Source organism: Aplidium turbinatum, chromosome 5, assembly GCF_918807975.1.
Source record: "Aplidium turbinatum chromosome 5, kaAplTurb1.1, whole genome shotgun sequence".
Lineage (NCBI taxonomy): Eukaryota > Metazoa > Chordata > Ascidiacea > Aplousobranchia > Polyclinidae > Aplidium > Aplidium turbinatum.
Window position 1 is genome coordinate 21112493 of NC_137476.1, and position 26893 is coordinate 21139385.

The window sequence follows — 26893 nt, forward strand, 5'->3', positions numbered from 1 at the left end:
ATCCTGTATCCCTTAGCTTCCATTCAAGGAGGAAAACTTTCGATTCTTACGTTGCTTCAACGATTGATGACATTGAATCAGCGTAACAAAGGTGAATTCTTCGCTAAGAATCGATAGGAGTTCAGGTACTTCTACACTAATCACGCGCAATTTAGTTCACGTTTTACGTCACAATGTCTGGCTTTGATCTCCGAGTAATAATGATACGGCAAGGTTGGTTACTAAATTAGATTATACGAGTAGGTTATAACCGCAAGATGCAACAAAACTTGTTCAGTTTTGGTATTACAGTAAGAAAGAAAAGACCCAAAGAAAATTCACTTTCGCTCACATGACACGCAAAAATAAACTTAAAGAAAAAAGCCTGTAAAACTTTCCACAGCAGAAAATAGCGTTGGTGTAGAAATTTTCCGACTCCTGCCCAGAGCATTGTGACGCAATAAGCAACACGACCTCGTTCGGTGGAACGATCGACGGCTAAAACTGGTGTGTCCGCCGTGAGACTTAATTTGTCCGCTGAGATAGCTGCTCAGACCGGACACGTTTGTCCGCCGTCAACAAAAACGAATTTCGAGGCCTGTAGGCTACTTCGAATTATATGCTGATCACTTTGAACTTTGGCTCTTAATACGAGTAGATACTAAACTGAGCAAACTGCACCTCGTTATTGACACTCCCAAGAAAAAAAAAGCGGAAGAAATCAAGAAAAACGTTTTTCAATCATTGTTTGCTTCAACGTCACCATGCTGGCGTTTATCAGCTACCGTACTTCTGTTTCTTTTGTTATCTCAGGAGCAGCGCTCTTGTTAACAAGTAGATCTTTTAAATGAGATCGATCCGCAATGAAGGTCAAACTAACGCAAATCTGAACTTAGAAACATTTGATTTAGGATTTTTTTAATAATTTGCGGGGGGGCAGCCACCCCGAGCTAAATTCACGGGGGGGCGCCGCCCCTCCGCCCCCCGGAGTCGGCGCCTATGCTTAAAACGATTAGTTTTACGCATGCAGTAGGCTACGCCTAGTCGTAAAACTTTGATATTGTTAGCTCATAATTGGAACAGTTGGAAAACAAGCCGATTCATTTCCTTTTCGTGCGAGTGAATAACAACGATCAAACAGTGAAGTTATCGAAATAAAACGCAAAAAATCATGATCTCAAGCAGAGTGAAAACCGGCTATCAGTTTTATTAACCTCATTTTGCTCATTTTGCTAATTAATTACCTTCAAAGCATTAACAACGGCCAAGTGTTTTCTCTTCTGTCTTTTATCGAATACCGTATACATACTCGAGTATAGGTCGAGATGTTCGCAAGTGATTTTCACCTCAAAAAGACAGGTTCAACTTATACATGGGACAAGCTGTTGTCTCTAGCTCGGAAGTTTTCAAAATGAACGTGTTTTTGCTGGGGCAAATTCATTGCCGACGTAGATTACAGCGGTACACAACAACTGGGCAAGACAAAGTGGGCGATACCCACTTGGGCGAGACCAGGTGAGCGACGAGACAAGTGGGCGACGGACCAAGTGGGCGACGAGTCAAGTGGGCGACGAGCCAAGTGGGCGACGGACCAAGTGGGCGACGATCCAAGTGGGCGACGGAAGCGAAAGTTTAGCCGTTCGGAAAAAATATGACTTTTAATTTTTACTTTAAAATACAATGATTGATTTGTGGAAGGGAGGCAATGAGAGTTCTCACGCTGAGTTTCACGAAGCATTGGAAGCAACATTTTCATTAATTTTTGTAGTCTAGTAATGGCGCTTGCTGTTTGATGTTAATTTGCATTGTGACATTAGAGTCATTGTGGCTCTGGTGACATCATCTTGACACATTATTTTGCAATTTGCGGCGTCAGGGTTTATCGTGAAGCTTAAGAGAAACCTCTCAGAAAAGAGACAAACGAATGGCCATAGAGTGGTTTAAGTCAGTTATGAACGCTCCCTAACTGTTATCAAAGCTTGTCAGTATAAAATATGACTTTTAATTTTTACTTTAAAATACAATGGTTGATTTGTGGAAGGGAGGCAATGAGAGTTCTCACGCTGAGTTTCACGAAGCATTGGAAGCAACATTTTCATTATTTTTTGTAGTCTAGTAATAGCGCTTGCTGTTTGATGTTAATTTGCATTGTGACATCATCTTGACACATTATTTCGCAACACACAATCCAGTCTCTGAATATTATAAACACTTGCGGTAGGTCACTAGGTAAGCCAGTGCTGAGATCTTAACTACTGAGTAGCTGGTTTGGTAGGTAGGCCTACATGCATTAGACCAGTGGTTCTTAACCTATGGGTAATTACCCACTTGTGGGTAATTTCAGGATAGCAGGTGGGTAATCAGCTGAACCAGAATATTTAAAATTATTGATGTTGCAAACAATATCACAGCTGTAAGTGGTAAAGTTGCTTTATTACTTACACTTTTTTTGATGCTTTGAGTCCGTTTTAGAATTGTTTCGTCATAGTGATTTACTTTCTCATCATTTTTGTCGCTGGTTTTATGTATTTAATTTTTGTAACATAATAGTACTGTACTTTTTCTTGTATCCGATAGCTTAGTAGGTATTTTATTTATGATTGAGACAAACGGTGTCAATAGCATAATACAAGTGAGGTTGTTGACCACTCCAGCAGATTAATTGAGGAATTCATCGCTACTTTCCTATAGTTTTGAACAAGACACTCCTTTGATGGCATTAACAAGGAATCCTTTCAGAGTTTCTGTTGAAAATTTTCCCAGTGAAGAAGATGAAGATATCCAACTGGCAAGGCTTCTTTTGAAGATGAAAGCTTGAGAAAATTCTGGGGAATGATAGGAAATGCATATCCAAAGGTTGCGCAAAAACCACTAACATTGTTGACTATGTTCCCTTCTGGCCTACTTACCTCTGTGAATCAGCATTTTCAAGTATTGTTGCTTTGAAATCAAAATCCTGAAACAAGCCGTTAGATCTGGAGGCAGATTTACGTCGTGCAGTAGACTATCCAAAAATCGCACTCAATATTGTATCGATTGTACACAAAAAAAACAAGAGCAAATGTTTCACTGACACTATTGATGTCGTTCTTCACATTAAATGTTGTTTATGTTGAATAACGCTGTTCTATATTATTAATATGGCAAATGGATAAAATTAGATTTTGGGTAATGGGACTTTGATCTGAACAGAAATGGGTAATAAGGGAAAAAAGGTTAAGAACCACTGCATTAGACATTGGAATGTTTGTAGTGATTTTCAAGCGAAACAGAAGTTTTTGTTAGTTGTTCGAGTGTGTTATTGTGTAAAATACATGTAAAAACTTAAATCAAATATAGTTATTACTATCTGAAGCCTTTACAAATTGTTTCACTTAACGGATCATCAGAAGGTCTTATTCAAATATAATCCATGTAAAAACTTACATACGAATCACGGAATGACCCGTTTCGGCTAGTCCGATTCGGCTGATCCGATTCGGCTAGTCCGATTCGGCTATTACCCTTTTCGGCTACAGCCCGATTCGGCTAGTCCGATTTGGCTGATCCGATTCGGCTAGTTCCCTATTGGGCTACAGTCTTTAGCGGTTAGTTCCCTATTCGGCAATTTTTTGAAAATCCAACGATAATCCTTCTGTAATCCAACAAAATCCAACATCGTTTCTTTTGCATTCCGACAAATTTAGCGAAAAATGTTTGAATAATTAAATTTCTTTTACAGTTGAAATTATCGAAGCTTTAGATGAGTGGGGTTTTGACCTAACCATTGAGATCTTAAAACTAAAAAGCGAATTAAATTTATTTTTGAACTATTACTGTTTGCTCAGATGAAATTGACATGTATCATGCGTCGCCGTCTGCATGCAAACTTAGAATATATTAGAATCCTCAACTATTACAAAATTCTAAATCCAACGACGCTTTCTGTTTATTTACTGTAGAGAATTTTGTATTTTGATCTCGAAGCTTTAGATGAGTGGAGTTTAGACCTAACCACTGAGATCATAAATCATATTTATGACACCGGTTACATCCCTAGTGATATGGTACGTTCCATATTCATAACTTTACCAAAGAAAACCGGAGCAACAGAATGGTCACTCCACAGAACAATTAGCCTTGTGAATTACGTAACAAACAGCTTACTCCAAATCATGTTGATGCGATTGAGACCAAAACTACAATCGGAAATTTCAACAGCACAATTTTTATTTGTTCCAGACAAAGGGACCACAAAAGGAATTTTTACATTAAAAATGATAACAGAGAGATGTGTCCGATCTCCAGATCTTATCAACGCTTACAGTGAGATGATTTTGAGAGACATCGAACATATGAATGGAGTAAAGGTTGGGGTACAAAATGTAACAAGCTTGAGATACGCTGATGAATGATGATACAGTCCTGATAGCAGAATCTGCAAACGATCTACAGGACTTATTAAATTGTGCTGTCAATAACAGTACACGAATGGGTAAGAGTTAAATTCAAACACAGAATGTATGACCGTATCAAAAATGAAAACTTATCCAAATTGCAAACTTGCGATGGCAAAGTGACACTGAAATTAAAAAGAGAATCGCTATAGCAAAGGATACTTTCAGTAAAATGAGCGTAGTCTTCAGGAATCGCAACATGACAACAAAGACCAAAATTAAACTTTTGAAAGCATATGTAATATCAATTCTAACCTACGGATGTGAATGCTAGACAATAAGTAACGATATGATAATAAGAACAGTTAGAAGGCGCCAGATGCAATTTGTAGGTCATATTTACCGACAGGGAGATTTGGGATGGGAAAAAGAAGCAGTGGCCGTCAAAGATTAACTTATTTAAACAGATTGAATCAATGGGCCACAAACACAACAGTTAAAACGAACGATTTTATACGAATGGCAAATGACAGAAAAGATTGGAAGACCATGATCGCCAACGTCTGTATCAGATGAGACACATAATCATCATCAATCGTTTCTTTTGCATTCCGACAAAGAAAAATAAATTGAATTGAAATTTAGCGAAACATAAAAAGCGAATTGAATTTATTTTTGGACTATTAAATTAAAATGTTGCTCACATAAACTTGACATGTATCCTGCGTCACCGTCTGTATGCAAACTTAGAATATATTCGAATCCTCAACTATTACAAAATTCCAATCCCTAGTTTAACAAGTCAATACAATCAATACGGTACATAACAAGTAGGGTGGGTCGAAACGGACTTTTTCTCCGATTTCATTGCTACAAACTTTCTTTCTTGCGAATAATCATAAAACGACATTCCTGAAAGTTTGAGCTTGATCGAACATCGTCTTCATTTCTAAAAATGCTGATTCTTGCCAGTGTTCACTACCTGTGAAATAAGTAGGGCCAGTAAAAGTCATTAAAGTCATATTTTTTTGGTAATGCAGAAAGTTGTCAAACCGATAACAGTGAAACAACGACGTTTCTACGGTGTCTATTTAAGAAGTTATAAAGTCATAAAAAGTTATATTTTCTGTTTTAGATCATAAAATATGACTTCATTTTTACTTCAAAATACAAAGATTGAGCCGGAGTAACTTTGTAAATGCAGTTCAAACAGCTCCTGTAGACATTGAACTTTGATAATAATTTGTGGAAGGGAGGCAATGAGAGTTCTCACGCTGAGTCTCACTTAGCATTGGAAGCAACATTTTTATTACTTTCTGTAGCCTAGTAATAGCGCTTGCTGTTTGATGTTAATTTGCATTGTGACATCATCTTGACACATTATTTTGCAACACACAATCCAGTCTCTGAACATTATAAACACTTGCAGTAGGCCACTACGTCGCTAATAAGCTGAACCGTCGTAACTCCAAAAATGCAGTTTTGAGAAAATTGAATTTTAAAGTTCACGCTGTGTTTGCTGTACATTGTTTGATCTTTCTAAAAGTTCTCTAACGGAAAAACATGAAAACTATATATACATTGTCTTTCATGGAGCTTTGTTGTTGAAAAAAAGATAATTCTTTTTTGCAAAAATTGAACGTTAGAAAAATGAGTATGGACATACGATAGTTTAACAATAAAAAATTGTCGAAATGTAGTTACAATAAAACAGCAAAATTGTTATGCGAAATAGAAAGAAATATAAGTAAGCCTTGAATATCAACATGCAAAAAACGATTGAAAGAAAAATTACCTAAAAGAAAAGGGAGTGTTAACGTGAAACGTGTAAAATTACTTTCAGAGCAGAGTATCGTAAGTCCCATTTTATTATTTTGCAAAACTATCGTAACTCCAATTTGCGATAGTTCATAATTCTGTATCATCAAAACTAAAGCAGATGGACTTACGATGCTTTAACAAAATAAACTGTAGTTTATAAAGATATCAAATCAACCAAAAACGCAATTTTGAAAAATTTGGACTTACGATAGTTCAGCTTAACGGCGACTAAGTCAACCAGTGCTGAGACCTCAAGAGTCAAGGGTACTTTTCGAGTACAGAGCTTTGACTCGTACTACTAAGTAGCTGGTTTGGTAGGTAGGCCTACACATAGGCGCCGACTTTTATTTTTGCACGGGGTGGCAGATAGCACAATATGGCAACCTATAAACTTTCAAACTGCATGTTTTTGTTTGATTTTTACTAAGCATTCGAAAATTGCATTTTTTTAATTTGAAAATAGATATTCATTTAGGGGGTGGAGCTAATTTTATTTCCGAGTATTTTATAGCTGTCATAATTTATAGCGATATTAAGCAGTTTAAAATTTTTCAAAAAAGATTTTTGGGAGAGGCAATGGAAAGATCGTATTTTATTGATTAATAAATCCCATTGTAAACCTAACAAATGTAACAATGACTTATGAAAAGTAACAAATAAAACGATCCCAACAACAAGGAAACAAATCGTAGCCACGTGTTGCGTAATCTTCACGTAGCTTGCTTGATGTTACGCAAGTATCATGCTTGTGACAAAAATAATCATTTTCTTCGCAATACTGTATTGGTTCACCTCTTGCTTTACGTTGACTTGAAGCGAAAACCAATAATCAAAAAAAGATTTAAACGTCCGTTCAAATTACATTTATTTGCAGTAAGTAATGTAACCTAAACGGGGTGGCTGCCATCATGCCATAGAGGTTATGGGGTGGCGTGGCTGGCCACCCCGCAAGTCGGCGCCAGTGGATGCATTAGACATTTGAATTTTTGTAGTGATTTTCAAGTGAAATAGAAGTGTTTTGTTAGTTGTTCGAGTGTGTTATTGTTCAAAATACATGTAAAAACTTACATACGAGTTATTAATTAGAGATTAGCATAAATTTGATGCTTAAAACAAAGTCATATATTATCATATATTTCAAAAAATAAAGTCATATTTTTCAATTTTTTAGGTAAAAAAATGGCCCTAGTAATAAGTAATAGCACAACGTCACTATCAAAGCAGTTGTTATTATTAGGGTAGGGCAGTCCGTGGTGCATTCCCAGGTCCAACGTCAATGCAGGTGAACAACGGTTGCAATTATTACAATTCAAGTACTTGACATTTCTTGGCACATTTTCTCAAATGATCAAAATATACCGTAGTCATCATAACACACATTATTACCTGATTTGTTGCCACACAAGTGTTGATGCGAGCCTTGCATTTCTCATCACGTCGGGAACAACGCCAGTATTTCTTAAGCCCGTCTGGACTATATTGAGCTAGTTGAAACATGTAGCCATCATGTAGAAAAACCTCACCTTTGCGCTGCGTACTAATCGATTCCTCTGCCATGATCAAGTAACATCAACTGAGAGTCTAACGAAGGAACTAACCAAAGGAATTTCAGGTCATGTAACGCCGAAACCCAGGTTTACTCTAAACTGCCACTTAGGTTTTAACTTCATCTTTTATTGCAAACGCTATTTGGCAACTGTCTTTTTTTCGTTGACACGTTTTCGCTGAGACTTTATCTCATTAACCCCTATTGGTAATCATGAAAACTGTTGTTTTCATGTAAAACACATATTTTGAACGAACCCAGACATCAAAACTCGTCATTTTTACATTGATTCAACGTCTGCAGACGTTGAATAAATGTAAAAATGACAGATTTTGCCGTCTGGGAAGGCACTCAAAGGTAAACACTGGATAAAATGCAAGAATGCAAAAGATACCATATTGTCGAATTAAAATACAAAATTCTCTAAATAAACAGAAGAACCGGACATACATTTCTCTGTTATCATTTTTAATGTAAAAAATTCCTTTTGTGGTCCCTTTGTCTGGAACAAATAAAAACTGTGCTGTTGAAATTTCCGATTGTAGTTTTGGTCTCAATCTCATCAACATGATTCGGAGTAAGCTGTTTGTTACGTAATTCACAAGGCTAATTGTTCTGTGGAGTGACCATTCTGTTGCTCCGGTTTTCTTTGGTAAAGTTATGAATATGGAACGTACCATATCACTAGGGATGTAACCGGTGTCATAAATATGATTTATGATCTCAGTGGTTAGGTCTAAACTCCACTCATCTAAAGCTTCGAGATCAAAATACAAAATTCTCTACAGTAAATAAACAGAAAGTGTCGTTGGATTTAGAATTTTGTAATAGTTGAGGATTCTAATATATTCTAAGTTTGCATGCAGACGGCGACGCATGATACATGTCAATTTTATCTGAGCAAACATTGATAGTTCAAAAATAAATTTAATTCGCTTTTTAGTTTTAAGATCTCAATGGTTAGGTCTAAACCCCACTCATCTAAAGCTTCGATGATTTCAACTATAAAAGAAGCGATATTACAACATTCTCTAAATAAACAGAAGACGTTGTCTATTTTATGTGAGCAAACAGTTCAATTTAATTGTTCAAACATTTTTCGCTAAATTTCATTTCAATTTGTTTTTCTTTGTCGGAATGCAAAAGAAACGATGTTGGATTACAGAAGGATTATCGTTGGATTTTCAAAAAATTGCCGAATAGGGAACTAACAGATAAAGACTGTAGCCCAATAGGGAACTAGCCGAATCGGATCAGCCAAATCGGACTAGCCGAATCGGGCTGTAGCCGAAAAGGGTAATAGCCGAATCGGACTAGCCGAATCGGATCAGCCGAATCGGACTAGCCGAATAGTAGCAGACCCTACGAATCATTACCTACGGAGATTAGCATAACTTTGATGCTCTAAAAATAAAGTCATATTTTTCAATTTTTAGGTCATAAACAAAATGGCCCTAGTCATATTTTATACTGACAAGCTTTGATAACGGTTAGGGAACATTCATAACTGACTTAAACCACTCTTTTACCATTCGTTTGTCTTTTTTCTGAGAGGTTTCTGTTAAGCTTCACGATAAACCCTGACGCCGCAAATTGCAAAATAATGTGTCAAGATGATGTCACAATGCAAATTAACATCAAACAGCAAGCGCTATTACTAGACTACAAAAAATAATGAAAATGTTGCTTCCAATGCTTCGTGAAACTCAGCGTGAGAACTCTCATTGCCTCCCTTCCACAAATCAACCATTGTATTTTAAAGTAAAAATTAAAAGTCATATTTTATACTGACAAGCTTTGATAACGGTTAGGGAGCATTCATAACTGACTTAAACTACTCTTTGGCCATTCGTTTGTCTCTTTTCAGAAAGGTTTCTCTTAAGCTTCACGATAAACCCTGACGCCGCAAATTGCAAAATAATGTGTCAAGATGATGTCACAATGCAAATTAACATCAAACAGCAAGCGCTATTACTAGACTACAAAAAATAATGAAAATGTTGCTTCCAATGCTTCGTGAAACTCAGCGTGAGAACTCTCATTGCCTCCCTTCCACAAATCAACCATTGTATTTTAAAGTAAAAATTAAAAGTCATATTTTATACTGACAAGCTTTGATAACGGTTAGGGAGTGTTCATAACTGACTTAAACTACTCTTTGGCCATTCGTTTGTCTCTTTTCAGAGAGGTTTCTCTTAAGCTTCACGATAAACCCTGACGCCGCAAATTGCAAAATAATGTGTCAAGATGATGTCACAATGCAAATTAACATCAAACAGCAAGCGCTATTACTAGACTACAAAAATTAATGAAAATGTTGCTTCCAATGCTTCGTGAACTCAGCGTGAGAACTCTCATTGCCTCCCTTCCACAAATCAACCATTGTATTTTAAAGTAAAAATTAAAAATCGTATTTTTTTTCCGAACGGCTAAACTTTCGCTTCCGTCGCCCACTTGGCTCGTCGCCCACTTGGTCCGTCGCCCACTTGGCTCGTCGCTCACTTGACTCGTCGCCCACTTGGTCCGTCGCCCACTTGTCTCATCGCCCACTTGTCTCATCGCCCACTTGTCTCATCGCCCACCTGGTCTCGCCCAAGTGGGTATCGCCCACTTTGTCTCGCCCAGTTGTCGTGTACCGGATTAGAGAGTGTGAAATGGCGTCGGCCGAAGTAAAATTTTTACATACGTTCATTTGCAGTGATTTAAATTTAATTTTCAAATTTAATGATTTCTTGTTAATTCTAAACTTTACACACTTCTTGAGCAATATTCAAAGCTCATGAGACCAGGGCTGCGATTTTTTCTTTCTTGTCGAACGACCAAAAATTCTGCGTTTGTTTGTCGAATAGTGGTATGACGTCACAAGAGTCAGATTATAAGCGTTTGGCCGCGAATTACTGTGTGATAGAGAATTTTTCCTTTGTTCCTTATGCACTTGAACGGGTTTATCTATAAAATTTTATTGTTGAAAAGTGAAAACGTAGTAGGCGCATTTTACTAAGCATGATTTTGCTTACAACTATTAAATTAAACATGTTCAAAATTGAGAATGCTTTGCGACGTTAGGCTACTAAACGCTATTAGCCGGAAGTTTACCTGAATGATAAATTGTTCCAAAGTGACGTGGCAATGCTTTTCTCGATAGCTCCATCGAATAGATCCCGCATTTCACTCGCTGTTTGCTGAACCTTAACCGCTTCTGGGTAAGACTGACCGAAGCTTTTGCCATCCATGTTGTCGGAGGATTCTTTCGTTTTTTAGTCATTATAGGATACTGACTAACTGAAGACTATCCTATCTGTAGTTGGGCAAAGCTATGCTGTTCTTACAACTTGCCTATTACCTTGTCTTGTCCACTCCCAGTGACTACCTACTATTCTTCTAGAAGCGAACTCTTATATATAGCGACCTTTCTTATCTGTGTTTCTGATTGTGAACATCTGGTCGGAAACTAGGCTATTTTCTTGATGTAAAAAACTTGCATAATAAGTAGGCTTTATTGTGTGCTTCTGCGATTATTTTCTCCTGTATCAATCACCTGCTTTAAGTTATATAACGGAAATTAAATCTTTAATTTGTTTTCGTCATCATGCACTGGCTACATAAATCCATCATTTTTCATTATGTGTTAAATCTTTCAAAGGATGACATCTCGCCTGGTGCGAGATGTCCAGACTTCCCAGCCAGCAGACTTGTTTTTACATGTCATGCACTGTGATTCAACGTCTGCAGACGTTGAATCAATGTGAAAATGACGAGTTTTGCTAGCTGGGTTGTGTGCTTTTGTGAATGTGCAAAATCGCCCATTACGTAATTACAGAAACTCTTTTAGTGGAAGGAAGTCGAGTTGCAACCGTGTTTATCTGTCTACTATTCTTTATTCACATTGCAAAACATTTCTGCAATCTTGGAACAACAAGTGCATAAGTCAGACCACGGTCAGACATAAATACAAACTTGCAAACATGTTGACAACTAAAAGTAGCCTACTTCGGTTATTTTATCTATAAAAGAAACCCGTTGTGTCGAATAGCACGAAACGTGTGTGGCGAAATGTTTGATGGCAGGCGTTAGAACTTTGATCAAAGCATTTTCCTGCAGTGTTCAAAATGTTCTGGAAGAGAACTCCTTGCCATAAAAATAGCGGCTTTTTTCATCTGTATTTCTGAACATCTGGTCGGAAACTAGGCTGTTTTCTACATGTGAAAAACTTTCATAGCAAGTATTCAACAGTCATTTTACCAGAGCAATATTGTTAATTGGTTCAAACAGTGAAATACAAACTGGCGTAGACGTTGACAACTCAACGTAGCCTAGGTTATTTCATCTATAAAAGAAACCCGTTGTGTCGAATAGCACGAAACGTGTGTTACGAAATGTTTGATGCCAGGCGTTGGAACTTTGATCAAAACATTCTCCCGCAGTGTTCAAAATGGCGGCGCTGACGCCTTGGGAGTTTCTCGTGTGAAGCGTCGCTTTTAGACCTTGCTTTGAAGTACCTGGCGCAAGAAAGTTTACGTAAGTCAGCACTTTTATGATTGCATCACGTGATGCCCCCCCTTCCCCTGATTGTTCCTTGACCTGACCTCGACCTCTCTCAGTTTTTTTTCCTTTATAATTTGTTTTTTTTCCGTAAGGCACGGCGTTTGTCGAATAGTGATGGCGCGTGTCGAGTGACCTCGTCACCGAAAAAGGCAAAAATCACAGCCCTGCATGAGACAAAACAGCAGAAAGAGCTGTTTTAAGAAATCAATTTTTTTATTTTTGCGTATAGGATATATATAATCGTTCTTGTTACCGGTATGTAACATTCCATGATCGTTAAAGTTGATGTCAAACCTTAGCGGCCGCATAAATCAATGATGTCAGGTTAGCTCTAAGGTGATAATAGCGGTAAGAGACGTCTTTATTGCAGGCAATATCTGCCACCAAGACCATTAAACACCTTTTCTTTTATCGGTTTTCGATTTAATTCTCACACATTGCGAACAAAACAATGCGTTCTGTTGAATCATAATTGATCTCATAGCGGGAAGACCTCGTTGAAAATAGCGCGTCTAATTTAGCTGGTTTTCTTAATATTGCAGTGAATAGTTACGTGACTATTCCAGCAGCGTAAGTTACTCTACCATCTACTTTGTGATTTTCATACCGTATGAGAAAGCCATGTGATCAACTGCTGTTTTGCGGGCAAGAGCAAAGTAGGCTATGTTTCGCTTCTTTAAGTTCGTTTAAATGATCTAATCTCGAAGTGTTTTATCTTTGAAACACCACTTGTAATAACCATTTTTGTTGCCCCTCAACCATAAATTTACGGGGGGCGCCGGCCCCCAGGAAGTCGGCGCGTATGCTGTCAGTGTAGGCAAGAGTGAGGCGCTATAAAAACATGTAAAATGAGTTTTAACGTTTAACTATTTTCCATGTCGTATTCCGTTTGGTGCTAATATGATAACTGTCTTTGTATGTTTAGATACAATATAACTGTTTACTGTTCGCAATGTAGCCTACAAAAATACCATATTTCAAATACTTTGTAATGTGTTTGGAAACATGTCAACAGTGGTGTGAAATGTAATGTGGTATTTATTTGTTGTCCTGTATATTTATCAAAACAAGTTTTATTTAAAGTTTTGGATTAAGATCTGCTTTCTCGGTTTTCATATATTTCAATGACATGTCCAACTTAAATGTAGCCTACAATCTTTTGCATTTTGCCTGCTATCAGTCACTTTTGTCACTCTGTGTGGAAACTGTTGCATTGCATCTTCAATCTTCATTTGATTTATGACTATGCTATAATTTATATGCAATGAATTGTTTAATTGTTTCAGAAAATGTTTAAAAGGTAAGGGAGCTACAAGAATGGCTTTACATATGATCTTCATTACAAGGTTGCATTCCTTCATATCTTGTGAAAAGTTACTGTTTTACGACCAGAAAAACGTCTATGATAAGACCTGTGTTTGTTAGGGTTCCACTCCTTCTCAACTAGTTGAGACAGGATGAAATTTCTTATCAGAGGTATGTTGATGACAACTTGACAAGTAGTACTTGTCCTTAGTTTTTATTTTTGTTTTATTACAGATCATAGGCGCCGAGTTTTCAAAATAGCTGGGCGGGCGAACAGTGTTCGGGCAATTTGGAAACAAGTAATAAATATAATTGGTACGCAACAACGTCTTGTCATGGTATTTGAGTTCTGCATATTTTTTGTGATTGGTATGTGCGGGTTGCGGGACGAACACTGCAATGCTGTCCTAGTTCCATAATTACATTATTATTGTTGATACAACACGATAACACACAATACATCGGTGGGTTCATACGTTAAGTCGCTCCTAGCGGGCGCACAGATAAGAAACAAGATGCTGTAATGCAACGCAAAAGCGATTTTACCGCAATTCAGCTCCCGAGAAGCCCATAGTGGGGAAAAGAACGAAAGGTACAAAAACACTTTTTTACAAATGGCGCTCCATAGCATAGTTAAACAAAAAATGTGTTTTTCCGAACAGTGGTTTTGGAGATAAACTGCGCAATTATTTTGTCTTTGTCAAGTGCATCAACTTCTTCTTTGTGAGCAGTCATGATGCAGGCATGGTTAAGACGTTTCTCCGTCATGGTCGTTCGCAAGTAGGTTTTCACTCTTCGTAGTGTGCTAAAAGATCACTTCGCCTCGCATGAAGTGCACGGCAAGGTCAAATACAGCTTGGCAAGTTTAGTGATGTTCGGATAAACTAGCTGCTTTTCTTCTTCTTTACTTAAATACGAACACAAATCATCACCAGTTGTGAGAGCTAAATTTTTGGAGATTTTATAACTACTGAATCTTCTGATTTCGGAAATCAATTCCTCTGAATTAATATCCAGAAAATGGCGTTTTATATCTTCTGATGAAGCTTTTACATCTCCTTTCAGCAAGTCTTCCATAATTTCTACAAGCTCTAAGTTGTTTGCAGAGTAGCGTGTACTCAAAAAATTAGAAGCATTGGATAGAACGTCTGCATAAACTTGTCCAAAATAATCATCAGAAGAAGGGGTGTTGCTGCTTGAACGACATCGGCTGGTACGAATATTTGGTTCATTTATTTTCAGAGCAAGTGCAGCATCTTTGCAGCTGTCCAGAAATGCGCTCGCATTGTGATTAGAAGATGCGTCTGCTGATAGCGACTCCACCAAAGCGTTAATAATTTTTAAGCATTTTCCGATTGAAATTTCTCTGCCCTGGATGGCAACATGGACCGGATGAAAGATCATCAGTAAATGATGAAAAACGCTTAGCATAAAGAACGTAAAAAGTTTTACAACGCAAGCAGAAGTGACTTGGCCTTACTGCGGTTTGCAGCATCTAATTCAGGAGAATCTTGAATGTCGAATAGCCAGTCAAGTATTTTTTCATAATTGAACCATAGGCATACGAAGCCGAGCAACGTGATCAAGTTTAGCATCTTCAAGTTTATTACATTTACATAAACATAAAACTACGCAACAAATTAAGTATCGAACGTTTTCGACATCACAAGATGTCCTCTTCAGGAATAACATACATACAAATTAGCTTGTATGCTTGCGGCTCGTCTTTCTTGCTCTCTGTATTTTAAAATTAGTTTTTTCGCACCTTGCCTTTTTACCATATCATGTGATCTGTTTAACACCTTTTGATGCAGTTACCTTTGATTCTCGTGGAGCCTATATCGTTGAGTTTGAGCTAGTCAGAAGTACTGTGCAGTTTTTTGTCTTTTTCTGTTTATAGTAGAGGTAGGGGATAAAGTGTGACCTTCTCAGATTTTGCTCTGTCCACATTTTTTGGAAAGTATTTGTGATAACTATCAACAATATGCAAAAATTTTTGAAAAATATTTATTTTTCATCAGTAGACACAATTTTTAAAATTTTGACCATATTTGTGAGAAAAAACGTAAATTTCGGCTTTCTGCGTGTTTTGATGAATTCATAATTAGGAGTGTAGGTCCTCTAAGTCTACATAGCTACATGCACATTATTATGTTACGTTCCACTTGAACCACTTTATTCTTCCGCACATCCCTAATTTTAATTTGACCTTAGTTGACCCCTAGAGCAGAGGCATGACCTTTCGTTTCGTGACCTTTAAAATAGTGAAAATTCCTACATTTATGAAGAACTAGTTATAAAGTTGAGTTAGCCCAGGGGTCCGCAAATAGTGGGTCGCGACCTAAATTTGGGTCACGAGACTATCCACGGTGGGTCACAAAACAGTTTAAATTTACTATCAATATAACTTGTATAACAAAAATAAATACAATCATACACTCTTTGATGTGCTGAGTTTCGTAGAAAAAAAATGTATATATACTTTCGATTGTAGTAGCCTACAGTAGCCCTCGCTTATTAAGCCTACGGTTATAAAGTCTAAAAGACACTTTGAGCCAGGACATAAAAACTCTCTCAGCTTATCCCCAGAACTGGCGACTGAAACACAGCGAAACCAAAACTGTGGCAGAAGCTTTCCACCTACACAATCGGGAAGTTGATCGTGAGCTACATGTTCAAAACAATGGAAAACCTCTGTCTTTCTGTCCCGAACGAAAATATCTTGAGAGGGATACTGGACAGATCACTCACATACCACCACCATTTGGTGTCACTGCGCAAGAAACTGACATCCGGCGCTGCGCTACTCAAGCGCCTGGAAGGCTCCATCTGGGGGCGAGGGCTGACACTTTGCGTACAGTAGCCTTAGCTCTTGTCTACTCTTCAGCAGAGCACTGTGCAGCTGTTTGGTGCCGCAGTGCTCACTGCCAAAAAAAGCGCCCTGCGCACAGTGACTAGATCTCTGCGTCTCACACCCTTGGACAATCTCCCCATTCTCGCTGGCATCCAACTTGCCGAGCTTCGTCGCGAAGAAGCCACTTTGTCTCTCGGCCGACAGGCACTGGAGCCTAACATCTTCTCCACCACAACCAGACGATTTCTGCTCCCCCAAACGAGCACCCTTGTCGAATGAAATCCTGACATCCATTCGTGGCAGCCGCTCAACTACTGATCAACGAAGCTGGTGAACAAGACATCTATGCAACTATTTGGGTAATGGACAGACCATAAATGGAATTCTGAATGGAAGTCAAATAGCCTACCACCACACTTCATCCGTTTATCTCCGAAGCCAACATATGCCACATCGGCCTGACACTACAAAAACAGACATGGGTGGGCTTCAACTGTCTTCATACGGGCGTCGGGCTTTTCCGCTCAACCATGCAACAATGGGGAATGGCCTATTCCTCCTCCTGTGAATGTGTTGCCGAGGAACACACCGCAGACCACATCATCAATGACTGTACCATCTTCAAGCCATCAAACGGAGTGCAAGGTCTGCGCGTCATGGATGATGAAACCAAAGACTGGCTGCTCTCTAGTAGCCTTCCAGTGTAGTCTTGGAACATCGTGAATCTGGGGTGGTAAAAGGATAGACCCTCGGCCCCAGAAGCTCACACGATGACGGTTAGTAGGTCCACCGGCTTATTTAGCCCAATTTGGTCCATTCCGGAATTACTGAAGGTATAGGAGTGGTAGAAAATTGTCTCCCGCTTAATAAGCCCGAAATCGTCCAGTTCCGATGTGGGCTTAATAAGCAGACGACCGTATTGAATTTGATATTAAATTGCAAAATATTTTCTTCAAAATTTTATGCTTCTAAAACGTTTGGGTCACGAAGGCTTCGAACGATTGTTTTTTGGGTTGCGCCAAAAAGTATTTGCGGACCCCTGAGTTAGCCTAGTTAACAAAGCAATCACCTTTACTTATTGATGATGACTGAAAAACTGAATCTAGTTTTTGTGTTAGGTGATAAGTTGCCATTTTTATCGGAAACCGTTATTGCAATATTATCTTATGCACCTGGTGGATCTCCAAAAAAAGATAAAGAAACGAAGCTTCAGAGAGAAGCGATCAATGCATATGTCGTATCAAAAATTAAAAACGCATTTTTATCTTTGAACTTAAAATAAAAAAGATAAAAATGCACTTGAATTTAATGTGTATATTCTAAAAGTGACTTTTTTCCAGGCTCCGTGCATGCAAGTGTGAGTTTCATGCTACGGTACCCAGATTCCTGCTACCGAAGTGTGAAACTCACATTTCCGTACAAGGAGTCTGCTACCAAACTGTGAAACTGTAGCTATGGTACCCGAAAACTGTTATGCAGGATGTGCAGGGTGTGTTTTCACACTTTGGGGAAAGGAATCGGGCATGCAACCGCCGTTTTCACATTTGCCCCCCCTCGAAAGTTTTGTTACCGAACTTCCATTTTCTAGCTTCAATTCCAGGAAAAAAATGGTCATGGTCATACATCCGAGAACCGAAGCTTGGAAACTAGACCGGCGTACCCGATTTCTTTGAAAATTGAGGCTGCTATATATTTTGAGTTGTTGGTGTGAGTTAATTGTATACTGTATATCATTGAAATTTAGCGTGATTTTTCGTTTCGCGAATTTGATGAAGATAATCTTACGAATGATGTCTACTGATGTGTATTTGACGGATTTTATTATTTTTTGAAGTTTTGAGGTCGTACAACCAAACTGTTTCCAAAAAGGTTGGACACTGATGTTTTTGACACTACCCCCAAAAAAATGTGTTGTATCCCCTACCTCTATTTATAGATTTAGTTAACCATTGTATTTTTTTCAGATGTAGTTAATTTGTATGTATGTTATTCCTGAAGAGGACATCTTGTGATGTCGAAAACGTTCGATACTTAATTTGTTGCGTAGTTTTATGTTTATGTAAATGTAATAAACTTGAAGATGCTAAACTTGATCACGTTGCTCGGCTTCGTATGCCTATGGTTCAACAAGACAAACTCTCTACCGAAGCTCTTTTTCATAATTTCTCAAGAAAATATCTACTGCTGGGTAACGAAGAACCCAGCGGGTCGGGCACAGCGGCCGGAGAGATGCACTTGCAGATTCCGTTTCGTCCCTTAAGTGAAATTGTTTGAACATGGAAAGTCGTTTCGGAGAGCCTTTAATATATTTCACAACAGCGCAGAGAACGTTAATGGCATTCGTACCGTCATTGCATATATTGAACACATCTTGTAGCACAAGGTTGATTTGATGTCCTGCACAGTGGAAATACGGAGCATGTGGATTCACTTCATTAAATTTAGCTTGAAGTCCATTGAGTTGACCGCGCATGTTTGCTGCCCCGTCATACTCTTGCCCACGGCATTTCATTATATCAATCTTTAGCGACAACAATGCTTATTTTATTGTTTCAAAAATAGAGTTAGCATCAGTTCTAGCAATATCGTACAGTCCTAAGAAAACTTCATGCACTCGAAACGAGTCATCAACGTAACGCATACAGATGGAAAGTTGTTCCTTGTTTGTCATGTCGGTAGTCTCATCAACGATTATACTATAAAACTTAGCCAAGACAATTTTCTTTACGACATTCCTCAACACTTCATCAGCACACAATTCCAACATTTCATTTTGTACATCATGACTAAGCCATTTAAATTTTTCTGGCCGATTAAGCCATTCTTGAGTTGTGTCGCTGTGCTTTGCAATAAGATATAAAATTTGCTGGAAATTTGAATTCTTGTCTTCGTGACCTCGTGTAGCCAATCCTTGACGTGATAATGTTATGATTGTGTCGAAGATGGCGCGAAGAGCTTGTTTATTTTTAGACTTAGATGCACTTTGGAGCGAACGCATGGTTTGTATTATCCCCATGCCTGGGTCCCCCATTCCATGAGCCGAATGTAGATCGGCATTGGGTTTTTTTGGGGGTTTGGTTTTTTTTGGGGGGTTGGGGTTTTTTGGGGGTTTGGGGTTTTTTGGTTTTTTTTGGGGGGTTTGGATTTTTGGGTTAGGGGTTAGGGGGTTTGGGGTTAAGGGTTTTAATTAAGCTACGGTACCCGATAATTTTCAAAAAAAAATTCAAAAAAATCACCGAATAGGGCTCTCACCGAAAAAGGCTCTCACCGAATCGGACTCACCGAATAGTAGCAGACCCTAACATCTGGCGATGTTGAAACGATGTAAAAGCAGTGGAAATTGCAGTCAGACTTTGTTTGAGAGAAAATTACTCCTTTAAAGAACAATGCTACAGTTTTTACACCGATTTAACATCTGGCGATGTTGAAACGATGTAAAAACAGTGGAAATTGCGGTCAGATTTTTGCCGCAAATGAAGTTCCTTACAGGTTTGGGCAATTTACTTGATTTATAGCACTGGACTGGGCTACGAGTGGCAGTCTGGAGACAAGCGGCGCGGTTGGACACTCATACTCGTTTAACGGCGAATCAACGTTGTTTAACGTTGCATGAATGTAACAATGGCAATAATTGACGAAAACTAATCGCTTAATTAGTAGGTCTAGTAGGGCCTATCATATAGCGACAAAACCCTACGAATAAGGTAAGTAGGCTAGTATCAGAAGGTGGCGATGGTTACAGAAATTTTGGGCTTAAAATTGCATTTTTTTTTTAATTCCTGAAATGTCCGGGACTCGGCGCCGGTGTTACAGATATAACAAGAAATGCACCTGTAGGCCCCGATATAATGTTGATTACTCTACCAAGTAGGCGATGGTCTATTTCAGACGTTACATTGGCAAAACAGTTCTACCTTTGATGTCACATTTCTTGCTGTTGTAAATGTAATTGTATACATTAGAAATACATTCTCTCCGATGTTATGATGGTTAACATTTTGCAGCAACAGAATCATCCGGCAACCACTGCAAAGTTCTGATTTCGTGTGATTTCAAGTTTTAGAATGTAATGACCATCAGTCATAATGTGTTCTGTAAACTGCTGATGCGCCTATGCAGCGTCTAGAGCATTCGGATTAAAAAATATCAGTTGACGTTCAGTAGCAGAGGACACAGCTTGTTGTACTAACCACCCGCAAAATAAAGTAACCAACTCTTGTAGCATTAGGTCTTGTGCCGAGACACAATCACCAATATTTTCTTGACAATTAAGCTAATTCAATCCACAGATTTGGTTTGTGCAGTAGAGCAGCAGCAAATGGATAGACCGTTTGCAGGAAATAACAAATGAAACTGCACTACTTGATGACCATGCCTGCATCAACAATTCAACATTAGTGGTTCATAGTCTTTGCGAATACTTCATGTGAAAATGGTGGCAGGATTATGTTGTTGAAGACAGCTGTTCAACCAGAGAGCGAACCAACTAAGGTAAATATTCATCGATAAAATCAAAGTTTTTTACATAAATATTACGTATAGTGAAATAAAATTTATAAAAATTTTAAGTGGTATTTTGCTGAGACAATATTATCTTGTCCCGTAGGCAACGCTCATTGATCTCCATTTAGTTTAGAGTTATTCGAGATCGCATTGTTGGTGTTGAAATACTACATTGTATTATACATATAAACACAGCTGTTAAGCTATTTGGTGTATTTGTTGACTTTAACTGGTAAATTTTACAAATTGTTACTGTAGTCCCCGCTTACTAAGCCCACCTCGGGACCGGACGATTTTGGGCATATTAGGCTGGTGGGCCTATTAAGCGGAGGACGAATTTCTACCACACCTATATGCATAATTGACTACGGCCGACTGAACTATGGTTAAAAGTTGCTAAATCTGTTGACTCCACGCAACGATTGGTTCTTCCCAAAAGTTACTTGTTTTGCAAGTTGTGTCAGCAACGCCCCCTGTTTTGTATAACCAGGGAAATGAGATTCAGGTTAAACAGTTTGTGATGAAACAGTTGAATTAAGAACTACATTTGCAGTGTAATAAAGCATAAAGTTGTCGAAAGCAAGACGAAAAGCAATAAGTTATGATGCCTTTTTGCACAAATTCAAGCAAATTTAATCGAAAATTGGGCTTACCTAGTCTTCAAAAGCAGTATTTTATTGCACTAATGAATGGGAGTAATTCTGAGCCGGACCAGGTTGAGTTTATTAAGCCGGTAGGCCGATTAACCGTGGGCTTAATAATCTGGACTACTGTATCGCTTACCAACGTACCTAGGGTCTGCTACTATTGGGAGAATCCGATTCGGAGAAATCCCTATTCGGAGAAAGCTTTTTTCAGAGAATTGTAAAATCACAGCGGCATATGTACCGTATATTGAAAGGAATTAGCTTACAGTAGAGAAATGAATGATCACCCAATTTGAAAGCTAGTTTTAAAAATCTTGCTTTCTGTTGCTTAACGTTAAGATTAACGTGTTTTTATAGCCTACCAGATAATAGCATACGATACGCTGATAGCCGGTCATAGTTCGCCACGAAAGTTGAAAAAATATTGAGATGCTGATGACCTCATCAAGAAACTTGTCGTTCGCTTGGATGGGCATAGCAATGTTCCACCTCAGTTCATGTTGGACTTCCTATGTGGTATCAGCCATAATTTCCAAATGGACGCTTGAACTTTTATTTCTTGTTTGTTTTGTTATTTGACATCGATTGAACCATCTCCGGTGTTTTTCTATTGACTTGTTGAACTAGGGATTGGAATTTTCTAATAGTTGAGAATTCGAATATATTCTAAGTTTGCATACAGACGGCGACGCAGGATACATGTCAATTTTATGTGAGCAAACATTTTAATTTAAATACTTCAAAAATAAATTTAATTTGTCTTTTATTTTTTTCTAAATTTCAATTCAATTTATTTTTCTTTGTCGGAATGCAAAAGAAACGATATTGTGGAATAAAATACAAAATTCTCTAAATAAACAGAAGGCGTCATTGGATTTCAGAAGGTGTCGTTGGATTGTCAAAAAATCTCTGAAAAGGGCTTTCTCTGAAAAAAGCTGTCTCCGAATTGGATTATTCAAAATGGGCTATTCCGGCGTACCTATGTGTCGGTAGCAGATCACTTTCCATCTCAGCCAACAAAATCCAAGCCTTAAAGCAGCCGGCCATGGCCGCTTAGTTGTGCTTGAATGATCGCCGGTGCTACCTTCTCAGTCGGCCAAGTTTGGTCGCCGGTTTCTTCTAACCAATTATTTAATTTTGTAATAGAATGAGCGTGGATTAACTGTAGAAAAAGTCAGTAGGAAAGAGTGAAGCAGAATTAGGTCAGCATGTTATAATCACCACTGTTGTATTGTGCGGGAACATTTGCTATTGTATATAATTATGGAATATATCCTGCTGCGATCACCAGCAGCTGTAGCCTACCCGCGCATTCGCAAATTGGTGAGCGCATTCGGCCAACGTGCATTCATCCATTGTGCGCGAGTAATAGCGTTAATTACCGTGAAGCAAAGCCGCAAGTCCCAGGTTTGCGATTTTTTGCATGATTATAGAGCAGCAATAGATGAACATAACTGAACAAAAACAAGACGAATTTTCTGCTTATTAAATGATCTAGAATAAAGTTTAAAAAAAAAAACTTTTGCGCATAATTTGCCTGTTTGACTAAGTCTTGTTTGTTTACGTTTACGTTTATCATGTTTATTTTAACAAAGTGTTAATTCGAAGTGTTAATTTACACCGGCTGGCAATATTGTCATTTTTATGTCGATGCAATGTTGTCGGACATTGAATCGCTGTTAAAAAGAAGAACTAGGTTAGTTGACATCCGAGGGGAAAACATGTGTTTTCATAGTTGAGAAATGTTCCCGCTATGGGTTAGTGACTTCACACCCTTAATGGTGACATCATAACGGTATAAATGGTCAGATTTTATGAAAGGCGGTATTTGGTAATGCAGTTGAAACAATTTACTGAGCAGCTGAAACAATGTAGTGTCGTTAGATGGTCCCGCAATACCGGATTACAATCCCGATAAAGCAGTTATTGCGTGGTACAGCGATTTTATTGCAGGACATCGCCCAGACTTCAACAACGCTAAGTGATCATTTTAGTATTGTTGTAAGTTTAATTCTATTTATATACTTGTGCTATCGTTATTGTATTTTGGCCTCCAAGCGCGCAGATTTGGCCTTCGAGAAGGAGCTCACGGTAGGCCACGATGGCTGCCGGAAAAAAATACGAGTTTTAGGGTTGAATGTAGAAACTAAACTTAAGCTGTCCTTAGCCATAAGAACTACTTAAGTACCAATCATGTCTTAAAACTGTATGCAGAAACTAAACTTTTGACTAAGCAATACTTAAGTTCTTATCAAAATGTTCAAAAGTTAAGACTGCTACTGACCAGTCTTAAGTTGTACTGACCAGTCTTAAGACTCGAAACCAATGAAATAAACGGTCTCTTGTTAGGAGACAGTGGGTATGCATGTAAGCATTACATAATGACGCCAGTGCTGAACCCAGCTAACGATAGGGAATGAAGATACAACAGGAGTCACATTAACACAAGTGTTCGAATCGAACAGTTATTTGGTGTCCTGAAGCAACGCTTCAGGTGTCTTCGCGTTCCAGTGCGGACACATTTCAGCAACTTCTCGGTAATAATAATAGCAGTATTCTGTCTGCACAATTATGCAGTTAAACGTGGACAACCACTTCCAGAAGATGTTGTTGAACAAGATGACCACAATCAAGGACCAGAAGTAGATGATGCTGCTCCTTTATCTTCCTCAGCAACAAGCTTACAAGGACGTGCGGTTCGCTTGCAGTTAATAAACCAATACTTCCAATAAACCAATACTTTCAGTTAATAGACCCTTTGGTAAGAGTTTATGCGACTATGCATGCTTGAAAAAACTCAGATTCATGGTAATAAAAAACTGGTATCAGGGAATTGAAGTGGTTTATTATCATCGTTACCTTTAGAGGTTACAATGATGGTTCAGCAAAGTTGACCACATTTAATAATGAGGCATGTAAATTCACTGCAGGGGGTAACTACAATTTTCAAAAATGCACAAGTATTGTAGACTTCAGTTATGTAAATACAAGAGGAAAATACTTCAAGGCAGTAAATTTTAGCGCGCTAATCAAATTGGGGGGGGGCCTCGAAAGCGCGTAAATCAAAGTGGTGGGGGCCCTGAGCAACTGCCCAATTTGCCCATTCTTATATCCACCACTGCAAACGGCTGTCGCTCCCAGTGACAAGTATGTAATTTGCAGTACTATGTCAAAAGTGGATCGCTTTATACATTATTTTTAATTCTTGTTATTAGAAAGGGTTATTACAGCATAAAAATGACCAGAATTAGAAGTTTCGTATGCGCAGGTGCTGCTTTGCAAGTCTAGTGTCGGTGATATATCAGCGACGACGTAAGAAATTCTTACGCAATGCGTCACGTACGTAGACTTAAGTCATTGACTGAAAACTTAAACAGAACTTAACTAAGAAGAGATTAAGAATACTTTCTGCAACAGGAAATCGACCAGGACTTAAACAATGCTTAGCTAAGTTCTTCTTAGCGTTAAGCAGTTCTTTAGTTAAGTTTAGTTTCTACATTCAACCCTTAAGGCCTGAAAATCCGTTCTTTTTATATTGATTCAACATCGACCGACGTTGAATTAATGTAAAAAGAACGGATTGTGCTTGCTTGGACAATTTCAAATGACTCTTTTTTCAGAATGTCGTTTTCGTTTGCATTAACTGCAGCACCAGCTCCAATGTTGAAGTTGATATGGAAAAAGAAGCTGAAGATTAGGTTTTGGAATATTATTCTTAAACATTTTGTCATATAATTTTTGACGTGCTTTATTCAAACACGTTTTTCAACTTCTCGCTAATGTGATGACTTTGCCAAATAATTAGTTTGGCAATGCTGAAAGATGTTTGTATTGTATATATCCCCTGCTTTACGGCAATAGGCTATCTTCATTTTTTTTCTCCTAAAAAACACTATTTCTCCGTTTTGTTTTAATACACAGATAGTACAAACATTAGTTTCTGCATAATCGATTTGAGCTATTCACATTTACGGTGTCAATTATTAACTTTGGCTAAAACGGGTATCTCTGCACATCTGCAAACATAGCAGTTTAAACATGCAATACATATGGTTTGTTTTTCAATGGACTTGTTGTGCTGGTACTTCAAAAAGAGTGTTTTAAACGTTATGTGTTAATATCACTTCCATGGTGTCTTGTAGCCAGATTGTAGAGGGGTGGATTTTTTTATAAAGAACTCGGGTTTTTTAAAAAAGACATAGTTAGATCTTTAAAATTAGTGTTGCCAAATGAGATATTTTATTCCAATTTGAAAAAAATTCAAATTTGTTCAACAAAATCTGTTGTTCAACAACAGAATCCCGTTTTTGCCCACAAAAACTCAGGTGGGCTGGGTTTTATTTAAAAAAAAACGGTCCTGGGTTGTTTTCCAACCCTGCTTGATGTTTTAGACCCAACCCTGCTAGTTTTAGACCCTCTTTTGACACACACCTTAAGGTTTTTCTCCCTCAAAATGTTACTCAATTTGGTAACCGCTTCACTCCCGCACAATGAAAAAAAAATGCAGTGAAATTCCGTCTGTTTGCCATTGCAACCGTTTGCCATGCAATTATTAACAAATGTAAAAAAGTACCGTAAAGCAGTTTACATTTGGCATTTGAACAGTGAACTTAGTCATCTAACAATTTAACGCTGAGTAAAATGAGATAATTAAAACAAAATTAATTAAATACGTTTATTTATTGAAGAATTTGAACTGTTGTTGAAGAAACAAGATGTTAAAGAAAAAAATAAACTTCTTAGAATTTGTGACAATAGCTACATTATCATCAACCAGCCATGTCACTGCTGGGCGCTGACAGATAGCCTTCACATATGTTTCACACCATTCTGTCTTTCGCTGTTCTCATCCAGGTGATACCAATCTTTTCTTCAATATCATCCGCTATTTTCTTTTCGGTCTTCTAGTTCTTTTTGCATATCTTGGTGTCCATTCTGTAGTTATTTTGACTGGTCTGTTGTCTGTCATTCTTGCTACATGTCGTGCACATTGCCACTTTAAATTTGTTGCTGTTTCAGTGACATATTTGATATGTGTTTTGCTGATGATGACTTCATGCAAGCCTTAAAGCAATAAGCTGCGCCCTTTTGGGGCAAATTTTTAATTTCAATTGGGGGGATATCTAAATATCTGTGTATGCCTGAAAAATGAAGGCATGCAAAAAAAAAATTTTTTTGGTCAATGTTTAGACCCTGCTGTCGGCCCCGGAACATTTGCAGGTTACCGGAATTTTAAAATCCTCATAAAATCTTAATCTTTTGTGCTAGGTATAGCATGTTGGTATTCATTTCTATTGTTTTTGGATAATTAATCCAT

The 26893-nt window shown here is 38.1% G+C and overlaps 1 long non-coding RNA gene across 2 annotated transcripts; it reads left to right on the forward strand.

Moving 5' to 3' along the window:
- The first annotated feature begins 1933 nt into the window (after positions 1-1933).
- LOC145770400 (uncharacterized) lies at positions 1934-25612 on the forward strand. 2 transcript variants are annotated; one of them, XR_014289148.1, is made up of 4 exons: positions 1934-2331; positions 13554-13887; positions 20716-20917; positions 25197-25612. It is a non-coding gene; the product is annotated as an uncharacterized LOC145770400 (long non-coding RNA). The 2 variants fall into 2 exon arrangements; XR_014289147.1 differs by having other exon boundaries at positions 13554-13743.
- The last annotated feature ends 1281 nt before the right edge of the window (positions 25613-26893 follow it).